This window comes from Urocitellus parryii, chromosome 2, assembly GCF_045843805.1.
Source record: "Urocitellus parryii isolate mUroPar1 chromosome 2, mUroPar1.hap1, whole genome shotgun sequence".
NCBI classification, from domain to species: domain Eukaryota; kingdom Metazoa; phylum Chordata; class Mammalia; order Rodentia; family Sciuridae; genus Urocitellus; species Urocitellus parryii.
This window is the reverse complement of record NC_135532.1, coordinates 112,731,961-112,743,436: the sequence shown is the minus strand read 5'-3', so window position 1 is coordinate 112,743,436 and position 11,476 is coordinate 112,731,961.

Below are 11,476 nucleotides of genomic sequence, written 5' to 3'. Positions count from 1 at the left end.
AATTAGTTTGTTGCATCATAAAAGTTTTAAACCTACAACATAACCATTGCAAGTTTGGTGCTGTCTGAAGATAACAGGTAGTGTTTTCTAAAAAAAACTGAAGGATGTAGGTGGAAGTTAAACAGGGCTAGAAGTGGAGTGCACTGATGGGAAGAAAACTGTATTTGGAAGGGTATCTGTCATTGGAGGCCAAGCAGAAGAGAGGGTGGGGAAAAGGCTAAGTAAAGTAATGCTTTTTTGGTCCTGGTATTCGTGGTAGCAAAGAACCACTCTGGCTTGTCTGTAGGCTGTTTGTGAGTTCTGGAAACATCAGCTCCTGCCTTGTGCTGAAGGGTTTGCACAAGAGCCCCATAGGGACTCTGAAGTCAGCCCTTGTTGCTGAGAGGTCAATGGGAAGTTTGAGCTCCTGTCGGGACTACTGGGAAGTCCTGACCTTCTGCAGTCTGGGCAGCCATGGTTCTTTTGTGGCCAGGTACCTATGTGCTCATGCTTCTCCTTGGTGGGTCTTTTTATCAATCCCACATCTTGGGACCTGCCCTGCCTAACCTACCCTGTCCCCTAAGTTGATGATTGCCCCATAATTCTGATTGCTGCATGCTGTGTAATGAGAATCAGTGGGCCTGCAGAACATTTCACAGGGGTCCCTATGAGCCTGCAGGAGTTTTTCTTTCTTAGCTGGTACTTTGGTTGCTTTGTACTAGTCAGTGGCCATCTGGCCTCTCCCTTCTTGGTAGCAATGTGGAGGATCACAAGAGTTCCAGCATTCCCAATTTTTGACATTCCATTTCAGGTTTATTTTATCTTTTCAAAGGTTTTTCCCCCATTTTTTTTATTGTTGCATTGAAGTTTCACATGATAGGGATTCATTGTTACGTATCGTACATGAGTACAATATAACAATATAATTGAATTTAGTATTATTTTCCAGTATGTCTCCTTACTCTCCCCCCTTGTCCCCCCACCCCACACCACCTCTTTCCTCTACTGATCTACCTTTGATTTTTGTGAGATCCCTGCTGCCCGTGCACTTCTCCTTTCTCCTTTCTAGCTTTCACATATGAGAGAAACCTACAACCTTGACCTTCTGAGTTTGGCTTTTCTTTTATTTCTTTTTTTTTTTTTTTTGTACTGGGGATTTAACCTAGGGATGCTTAACCACTGAACGACATCCCCAGCCCATTTTTTATTTTTTATTTTGAGACAGGATCTCACTAAGTTGCTGAGAACCTTGCTAAGTTGCTGAGGCTGGCTTTAAACTTTAGATCCTCCTGCCTCAGCCTCCTGAGCTTCTGGGATTACTGCTCCCAGCTTGGCTTATTTTGCTTAATGTTATCAAGTTCCATCCATTTTCCTGTAAATGACGATTTCATTTTTCTTTATGGCTGAATAAAACTCCATATTTTTTTGTGTATATATATATATATTTTTTTTGTATATATATATATATATATATATATATCACATTTTCTTTATCCATTCATCCATTGAAGGACACCTAGGCTGGTTCCATAGTTTGGCTGTTGTGATTGTGCTGCTGTGGATATGGGTATTCAGGTATTTCTATATAATATATAGAAATATATATAATATATAGAAATGTAATATAATTTAATTCTTTTTTTTTTAGAGAGAGTTTTTTTTTAATATTTATTTTTTAGTTTTCAGTGGACACAACATCTTTGTTTGTATGTGGTGCTGAGGATTGAACCTGGGCCGCATGCATGCCAGGTGAGCGCACTACCGCTTGAGCCACATCCTCAGCCCTAATTTAATTCTTTAGGATATATAATATATAATATAATTATATATTCTTTAGGATATATAATATAATTTAATTCTTTAGGATAAATACTGAGGAGTGGTATAACTGAGTCATATGAGGATTCCATGCCTAGTCTTGAGGAAACTCCATACTGATTTCTGTAGTGGTTGTACTAATTTACAGTCACTAACAGTGTAAAAGTGTTCCTTTTACTCTACATCCTTTCTAAAATTTATTATTGTTTGTATTCTTGATGGTCATTGTAACTGGATTGAGTTGAAATCTCAGTGCATGTTTGATTTGCATTTCCCTAACTGCTAATGATGTTTTAACATTGTTTCATGTTTGTTAATTATCTGTATTTCTTCTTTTGAGAAGTGCTTAGTCCATTTATTACCTGGGTTATTTGGTTTTTGGTGGTTATTTTTTTGAGCTCTTTATATATTCTGGATATGAATCCTCTGTCAGAAGCTAGCAAAGATTTTTCTCCCATGCTGTAGGTTTTCTCTTCACATTTCCAATTGTTTCCTTTGCTGTACAGAAGCCTTTTAATTTGATGCCATCCTATTTATTAACTCTTGGCATTATTTCCTGAACTTTAGAGGTCCTATTGAGAAAGTCATTGCCTGTGCCTGTGTGCTGGAGTGTTGACCCTACATTTTCTTCTAGGAGTTGCAATAGTTTCTGGTCTAATTCCAAGGTCTTTGATTCAATTTGAGTTGATTTTTGTGCAGGATCAGAGATAAGGGTCTAGTATCATTCTCCTACATATCCTTAACCAGTTGTCCCAGGGCCATTTGTTAGAGGCTGTCTTCTCTCCAGTGTATGATTTTGGCACCTTTGTCAAGGATCAGTTGACTATATCTGTGTGGGTTTGTCTCTGTGTCTTCTGTTCTGTTCCATTGATCTATGTGTCTTTTTAATGCCAATACCATGTGGTTTTGTTCCTACAGCTCTGTAGTATAATTTGAAGTCAGGTATTGTGATGCCTTCAACATTACTTTTTTGGCTTAAAACTGCTTTGGCTATTCTGGGTCTTATATTCTTCTGAATGAACTTTAGGGATATTTTTTCTAGTTCTTTGTAGAATGTCAATAGTATTTTGGTGGGGATTGTATTGAATATATATATTGATTTGTTAATATGGCCATTTTAACAATATTAATTCTGCCTATCCATGAACATGGGAGGTCTTTCCATCTTCTGAAGTCTTCTTCAGTGTCTTTCTTCGGTGTTCTGTAGTTTTCATTGTAGAGGTCTTTTACCTCTGATTAGATTTATTCCTAAGTATTTTTATTTTTGTTTTGAGGCTACTGTGAATAGGATTGTTTTTCTGATTTCTTTCTCAGTAGATTCATTGTTGGTATTATAGGAAAGCTATTGATTTTTTGTTTGTTGATTTTGCAACCTATTACCTTGCTAAATTTGCTTATTAGCTCTAGCAGTCTTTTGGTGGAGTTTTTTTTATATCTCCTAAGTGTAGGATCATATCATGTGCAAATGGTGATAATTTGAATTCTTCATTTCCTATTTTTATCCCTTTTATTTCCTTCTCTTGCCTAATTGCTCTGGCTAGATTTTCTAGCACTGTATTAAATAGAAGTGGTTAAGAGTGAACATCCTTGTCTTGTCTCAGATTTTACAGGAAGTGTTTTCAGTTTTTTCCCATTTACTATGAGGTTGGATTTGGGTTTTTCATATATAGCCTTTATGATATTGAGATAAATTCCTTCTATCCCTAATTTCTTAGTTTTTTTTTTAAAATCATGAATGGGTGCTGAATTTTGTCAGTGAATTTCTCTGCATCAATTGAGATGACTAAGTGATTTTCCCCTTAATTCTGTTTATGTGATGAGTTACATTCATTGATTTGTGTGGCTAAACAATTCTTGCATGTCTTAGATAAAACCAACTTGGTTATGAAGTACTATCTTCTTAGTATGTCATAAATATGACTTAATAGTCATGAATATGACTGGCTAACATTAAGTATTCCTGTTTCTAAATTCATCAGGGATATTGATCTGTAGTTTTCTTTCCTGGAGGAATCCTTATCTGGTTTTGGTATGAGTGTGATACTGGCTTTATAGAATGAATTTGTGTTTCATCCTTTTCTATTTCATAGAATAATTTGAGGAGCATTAGGATTAATTATTTAAAGGTCTGGTAGAGTTTTGTAATGGACTTTTCTTTTTTAGAAGACTTTTTATAACTGCTTATATCTCATTATAAGTTATTGGTCCATTTAATTTTTTAATGTCCTCTCCAGTCAATATTGACAGGTTGTGTCTAGAAATGTATCCATTTCTTTTTTCAATATTTTGGAGTATAAGTTTTCAAAATAGTTCCTTGGTTGACAGTAATTTTCTTTCTGGACTTGGAGCATATTATTCCAAGCCCTCCTGGCTTTTATAGTTTGTGCTGAGAAATTGGAAGTAATTGTGATAGGCTTACCTCTAAATGACCTGATGTTTTTCCTTTGATTTTTTTTTTTTTTTTGGCAGTGAGGAGGATTAGAATCAATGTTTGTACATTTGTGAGTTCTCTATCACCGAGCTACATCCCAACTCCTTCCCTTGATGCTTTCAAAATTATATATTTGTTCTGTATGTTAGGCATTTTAATTGTAATGTGTTATGGAGAGGTTCCTTTTTGATCTTGTCTATTTGGGGTTTGAATGCCTCCTGTGCCTGAATGTCCATGTCATTCTGAAAAATTTTTGTTATTATTTCCCTGAAGAAGTTATCCATTCCATTAGTCTGCATCTCACAACCCTCCTCTATTCCCATGATTCTTAAATTTGGCTCCCAATGTCCCAGAGTTCTTGTGTATTCTTATCATAGTTACTTACTATCTTTTCTTTAATGCTATCAATGTTCAAGGTTGGCCACTGTATTTTCCAGCTTTAAGATTCTATCTTCAGGATTCTGTCTTTTTTATTGGATTTATTGTGTCTTTCATTTCCAAGATTTCTGTTTGGTTCTTTTTCAATATTTAATATGTCATAAATATGACTTATTAGTCATGAATGTGACTTAAAAATTTTCAATATATCTATCTCCTTATTGTATTTCTCATTAATATCCTATACTGACTGACTTAATTCATTCAATTGTTTTTCTGTGTTCTCTTGGAATTCATTGATCATTTTTATAATCAGTTTTGAATTCTTTATCTGATATTTACTTCAGTGTCTTTTGGGTCAGTTGCTGGGGAATTTTGTACTTTAGGAGGTTTTGTGTTACCTTGTTTCTTCATATTGTATTCTTGTGTTGAGTTTCATACATCTGTTGGGAGGAAATTCTCTTCCACTCTTATATATGGGTCTTTTTAGGACACAGCCTTCTCTTGCCAAAGTGTCCTAGAGGGGTCTAGGTTGAGAATTCTTGTAGGTTTGGTATCCACAGCCTTTGTGTTAATTCCCTCTGATTTTGCTATAGGAGTGGATGCCCCTCAGCTATTCCTACTGGAGCCTTGTCATTAGTTTGGGTTTTTGTCTCTTTTATTCTTTTATTAAGGTATAGCTGACGCTAGAGTGTCATTAATTTGTGGAATAAAGTTTGCTGTCTTTTGGTTGAGTTTAGTTCAGCAGCAAAATCTCTACCCTGTGAAATGGTGCTGTCCCTGTAGTTTCCCAGGATTTCAGAAAAGAAGGAAACAAATAATATATAGTAATAAAATAAATACTTGGTGCCTACTGTGACATCTACAGTACTAATTACCCCCCAAACAGGAATGGAGGAGTTGTCAATAGCCAGCAGAGAAGACAACCTTGAACTGAATCTGGCATTAAAATAAACAACAGGTGTCACCCGTGTCATCCACAGCACTAATAATTGCCACAACATGAATAGTGGTGGCAGGAGTTATATAAAACAAGTAGTTCTAAAAGATTATAAAAATAGAGTTCATTAGGAGGAAAGAAAATGGGCTAGGAAGGCAGAAGAGAGTTCAGAACTTTCAAAATGTGAACAAAGAGAAAGAAGAGATGTAGCAGATGATGGTTCTAACTAAGAAAGAAAAAAATGGAAAAAAATAAAGAGAGCAAGAATTTGGCTGTTAGTGGGGAAGAAAAGCAAGAAAGAAACAAAACCAAAATAAAAACTTGAACCTCAACAGACAAAGTAAGGAAAAATAATGATTGTAAAAATGCTAAAAATGAGGAAATAAGAAACAAATATGTATAAATGTCCACAAATCAATGCAGCAAGAACACACACACACACACACACACACACACACACACACATACACATACCCACACACAAAGGGAAAAAATATTCTTAATGAAAAATGAAGAAGTCATCTCCACTGAGGTGGTCAAAGTAGTCTGTGAGAATGGATGGCCACTGTCTAGCCCGACTGTCTTTCCATTTCTTCTTGAGTCATGTACTGAGAGTGAGAGCAAAGGGCTGGATGTGGTAAACCCCTTCTTTTTGTGTTGCTCTCTGAGCTGTAGTTGGAGTGGCCTCAGACTGAAGCTGGGTGAAATGAATCTCAGCTTCCCTTCTCCCCAGTATGAGGTAGGATGGAGTGGGAAGTAGGGTCTGCTGAGTCTTGTCCACAGAGACCAGACTGATGCACTCTCAGGGCTGCTGCAGTGTTATGGGGGAAGTTCCAGTGGCTGGGGCTTAAGTCTAACCAGTCTTTAGGAACTCATTGGGTGGTGTCTGCTCTGGAGAGATTGGATCAACACACCCCTAGGGCCCAGCAAGGAAAAACAGAAGGGTTTCCAGGAGCCTTCCAAGAATTCTACTCATGGGAAGGGGAGCCAATCCTCCACATACTCTGCTGCCCAGTAGCACAGCCTTCTCTGGCTTCCCAGGCTCAGTCCCCAAGGGTGTTCACACCTACCAGCTCAGATTCCCAACTTCTTTAGCTGGTCACTTGAGCTACCAGACTCAAAGGAGAAGTGAGTTGGGCTACCCTCCATATTTCTGACTTGAATTCCCCAGGGTACAACCTTCTCTGTGCTTGTTTCACTCACGTTCTTCTAGGTACACCCTAGGTCACATGGTGGGCCCTTGCCAGGACAGCATGGCAGTATTTGCTGGGACCTCCTGGCTCCATAGCAGCAGCTGGGGCGTGGCCTCCTCAAGATGCCCTACCTCAGCCCTCAGTGGCCAGAGGAGAGACAGTATTTTTCAAATACAAAGTCCCACTGCAGCCTCTGGATCAGCTAAGCTCAGATGGCTTTTGGTTTTCTGTGCTGGATTTGTCCATTGTGTTTCTGTATGTCCTCCCTTGCTCTGTGGTGAAGTGGAGCTACTGCCACTGCCACAGGCAGCTTGGCTCCAATGTGCTCTATTGAGTAATTTAACGCCACAACTTACTTCTGTCTTATGACTGGTTCCTGTTGAGCAACTCTCCTTATTTCTCTCAGCCAGATGCTCTCCCCAGCCTCATGTAACCATTATTCTTTCAATTTCTTTTCTTTTTTAAAGAGAGAGAGATAATTTTTAATATTTATTTTTTTTTAGTTTTTGGCGGACACAACATCTTTGTTTTTATGTGGTGCTAAGGATTGAACCCGGGCCGCAACCGCTTCAGCCACATCCCCAGCCCTATTTCAATTTCTATGAGATCGACATATGATCAACTGCTTTCTAGATTCCACCAGGGAGTGATGTGGTGCCTCTTTGTCTCTCTGTGCCTGGCTTATTTCACTTAACATAATGACATCCGCATTGTCACAAATGACAGAATTTCATTATTTTTTGACTGGGTAGTATTCTCGTGTGCACATGTACCACACCTTCTTCATTCAGCAGATTGACACATTGGTTGCTTCCATTTCTTGGCTTTTGTGTCCAGGGTCACAATGAACACAAGCAGCACTCTGACTTTTAATTTATGAAACAAGGCTGTGGTTAGCTTTCTTTCTTTATTTTTTTTTTTTAAGAGAGAGTGAGAGAGGAGAGAGAGAGAGAGAGAGAGAGAGAGAGAGAGAGAGAGAGAGAGAGAAAGAGAATTTTTAATATTTATTTTTTAGTTCTCGGCGGACACAACATCTTTGTTGGTATGTGGTGCTGAGGATCGAACCCGGGCCGCACGCATGCCAGGCGAGCGCGCTACCGCTTGAGCCACATCCCCAGCCCCGTGGTTAGCTTTCTAAGGAAGTCACTCTCCCCACCTTGTGTTTACTGGACAAGTTAGGCAAGCTGGGCCCTGGAAGATGGAGTTCACGTTTCTTTAGGCACACTACTCAAAGAGGCAACAGGCTGCCCTCTGAAATTTCTAGACTACAATAGTCATTCCCAAGAAGCTGGAAGTGTGACATTCATGACCCTTGCAAGCTTCTTGCAAGGCTGATCTCTCTTTTCAAGATTGAGGGCTTTTCACTTTTCCAAGAAAAGTGTGGATATTATATTTAAAACTACTATGTTGAAGTAGTTTTTAACCTTTGAAGCAGCCCCTCTTTGCCATGGGTAAAGGTAAACAAGTTTCAGGAGAAAGAGAACCTCCTCATGCCCAGCTCATGCTCATTAGAGTCTAGCTCAGCAGGATGAGGGGGGCGAGAGGAGCCACAGGGTGAGGTCAGGAGAGAAAAGATGAAGATGCTGAGTTTGATTTATACAACTGGGGTTCAAACACTGGCATGAGAAACTCTGGGCAGAAGGGTGAAAAGTGTCCCATGTTGGAAGCAATTATCTGGACTGGAGACCTGGAGATGATGTAAAGTAAGCTTGGTTTGGGTCATTAAAATCACAGGACCTTGCAGTTATCACCCATGAAAGGGAGGTAGAGTGGAGAAGAAAAACCCAACAGAACCCTCAGAGGTACAGTCCAGGCTGGAGAATGGGAGTGTGGAAGGAATTATCCCAAGAAAACAATCAAATTTAAGGGGTGTTTAAAAATGTCTTCCACGACTTGAAACTGCCCCAAATTTCTATCAATTTAAAAAATTTATTTTGATTTTTTATTTGAGTATTACATTTATACATAGTAGTTGGGTTCATTTTGACAAAGTCATACATACATATGATTTGATTTTGTCCCCTGTTTCTCTCCCTTTCACTCCCCTCCTCCTTCCCTACTGATTTTACTTTTGCTCATTTAATTATTTATTTTTTCCAGTTTTTTTATGTAGTTGCAGATGGACAGTATGCCTTTAATTAATAATTTATTTATGTGGCGCTGAGGATCAAACTCAGTGCCTCACATGTGCTAGGAAAGTGCTCTGCCACTGAGCTACAGCCCCAGTTCTAATTATTTATTTTTGATTAGTACTTTCTACATATACATAAAAATAAGATTCCCTGTGATATTTTTATATATGCATATAATATGATTTTGTTAAATTCATTCCAGATTTCCTCCCCTTTCTTGTCCCTGTCTCCTCCCTCCATCTCAATCTCCTTCTTCCACTCCACCGATATTTCCTGTATCTTTGTGTTATCTGATCCCTTCCACATTTCTCCCTTTATTGGGGCCTGGCTTCCACATATGAGAGAAAACATTCAATCTTTGATTTTCTGGAGTCTGGCTTATTTCACTAGCATGCTGTTCTTCAGTTCTATACATTTACTGACAAATGCCACTATTTCATTTTTATTCATGGCTGAGTAAAATTCAGTTGTGTATATATGCCACATTTTCTTAATCCTTTCATCTGTTGATGGGCATCTGAGCTAATTAAATAAATTTGGCTATTGCGGATAGTATTGCTATAAACATTAAAGTGGCTATATTGCTATGGTATGCTGATTTTAGTCCTTTGGATAGATACCAAGGAGTGGGAGAGCTGGGTCATGTGGTTCCACTTCTAGTTTTTTGGGGACTCTTTATGCTGCTTTCTAGACTGGTTGTACTAATTTGCAGTCCCACCCACAGTGTATCAGTCTACATTTTCCTGTACGTCCTCACTGGCATTTTTTATATTTGGGTTCATTGATATTTGGGGCATATATATTTACTTTTGTTATAATTTCTTATTGGATTGTTCCCTTTACTGGGATGCAGTAGCCTTTTTTGCCTTTTCTGAGTAATGTTTGTTTGAAATCTGCGCTGTCAGAAATGAGAATAGCTATTCCCACTTGTTTTCAGACTCCATTTATGTTGAATTTTTTTTCCCATATATCTTCAGCCAGTGGGTTTCTGGGTGTTCCTGGAGGTGTGAGCTGAGGTCTCCTGGGGTTGTTCCTTCTTGGGAATTGACTGTTGGTTTGGAGTTTTTGTCTCACTAATTCTACATGTTGAAGTATTGTTGAGGCCCAGGTGGGGCTAGATATTGTGTGGGGTGAGATTTTCTATTACTCAGCTGAGTTGGGAGTATTACTCTGTGGCAAGATCTCTACTCTGTGGAACATGAGTTCCAGACGTCCAGCAGAGACCAGCATCTTTCCAGCCCCTCTTAAAGGGAAGGGGAGATCCAGGAATAGCAGTAATATGAGCAACAGTGGTACAGTCTTAAAATAATGTCCAGTGCCTACTTTGATATCTATCTATCACAGTAGTTGCCTCCTATATAGGACTGGAGGGGTCAGCATTTAACCTCAGCACCAATAATCAAAAACTGAAGTAGATCAGACATTTGGACACAGGTGTTTATTATATTGTCCACTGTTATTAATAATTAAGACATGAGTGGGGTAGGAATTACATAAACTATATAATTATATTATTTAATGAAGTTACAATTTCTTAGGTGAAGAGAAAATAGGGTAGAAAGGCAAGAAAAATTTTGAAATATTTAAAAATGTGAATAGAGGAGAGACAGGAGATAGAGAGCAGAAGTTGACTATAAAGAAAGAGGAATAAAAAATTAAGTATAGTAACAAAAAATTAAAGAAAGGAAGAAGGAACAGGAAAAATCGGCTGTTAATGGGGCAAGAAGGTGAAGAAAGGGCTGTAAGAGGGAAAAAACCCCAAGGTATGAACAAGCAAGCAAAAGTAAGGTCGAAGCAAACAACTCCACACATAACTGTACCCCACCTACATCAAACCAAGGCTAAGTCATAAACAGGTGTAGAAGACATAATTAATGTGAAAGAAAAATTATTTGAGTATATATGTATATATATATATATATGCATGAATATATATTTGAACCTATCCACACAGTGAGAACACACGCCCACTCACACATGCAGAATTTTGAAGAACGGGTAAATGTAAAAATAATAAAATACAATGAAATTATTATTATTTTTTAAAAATATTTTTATTAGTTGTCGATGGACCTTTATATGTGGTGCTGAGAATCGAACCCAGTGTCTCACACATGTTAGGTAAGTGCTCTACCACTGAGTCACAACTCCAGCCCAATATAATGAAATTATATTTGAAAAAATTTAAAATGCTAAGAAAGTGAAAAAACAATGGTGGGATATAGAAGAAATAAAAAAGAAAAAAGAAAAATAAAAAGGAAAAAAAATCTTAATGGGGAAAAAAGGGCTTGTTTCTGCTAAGGTGGTCAACATTGCCCACACAAAGGCCTCTTTGTTCCTCACCCAGCTGCTGCTATGTGGCCAGGAGGCAGAGCTGATTGTGGTAGCACTCAGCTTGCAGCCTCCCAGTTTTGGGTGGGAAGAATGAGGGAGGGCTGACCTTGTGTAGTCCTGTAGTGGAGGTGGTGCAGAGTTCTAAATTGGAGGATCCAGTAGCTGGGGTTTAGTCGTAGCTGAATTACTTTGTCGGTGGGTACTTGGGATTTGATCCACACCCGCTGGTCTCTGCTGGATGTCTGGATCTCTGGGGCCTCTGGTAAAATCC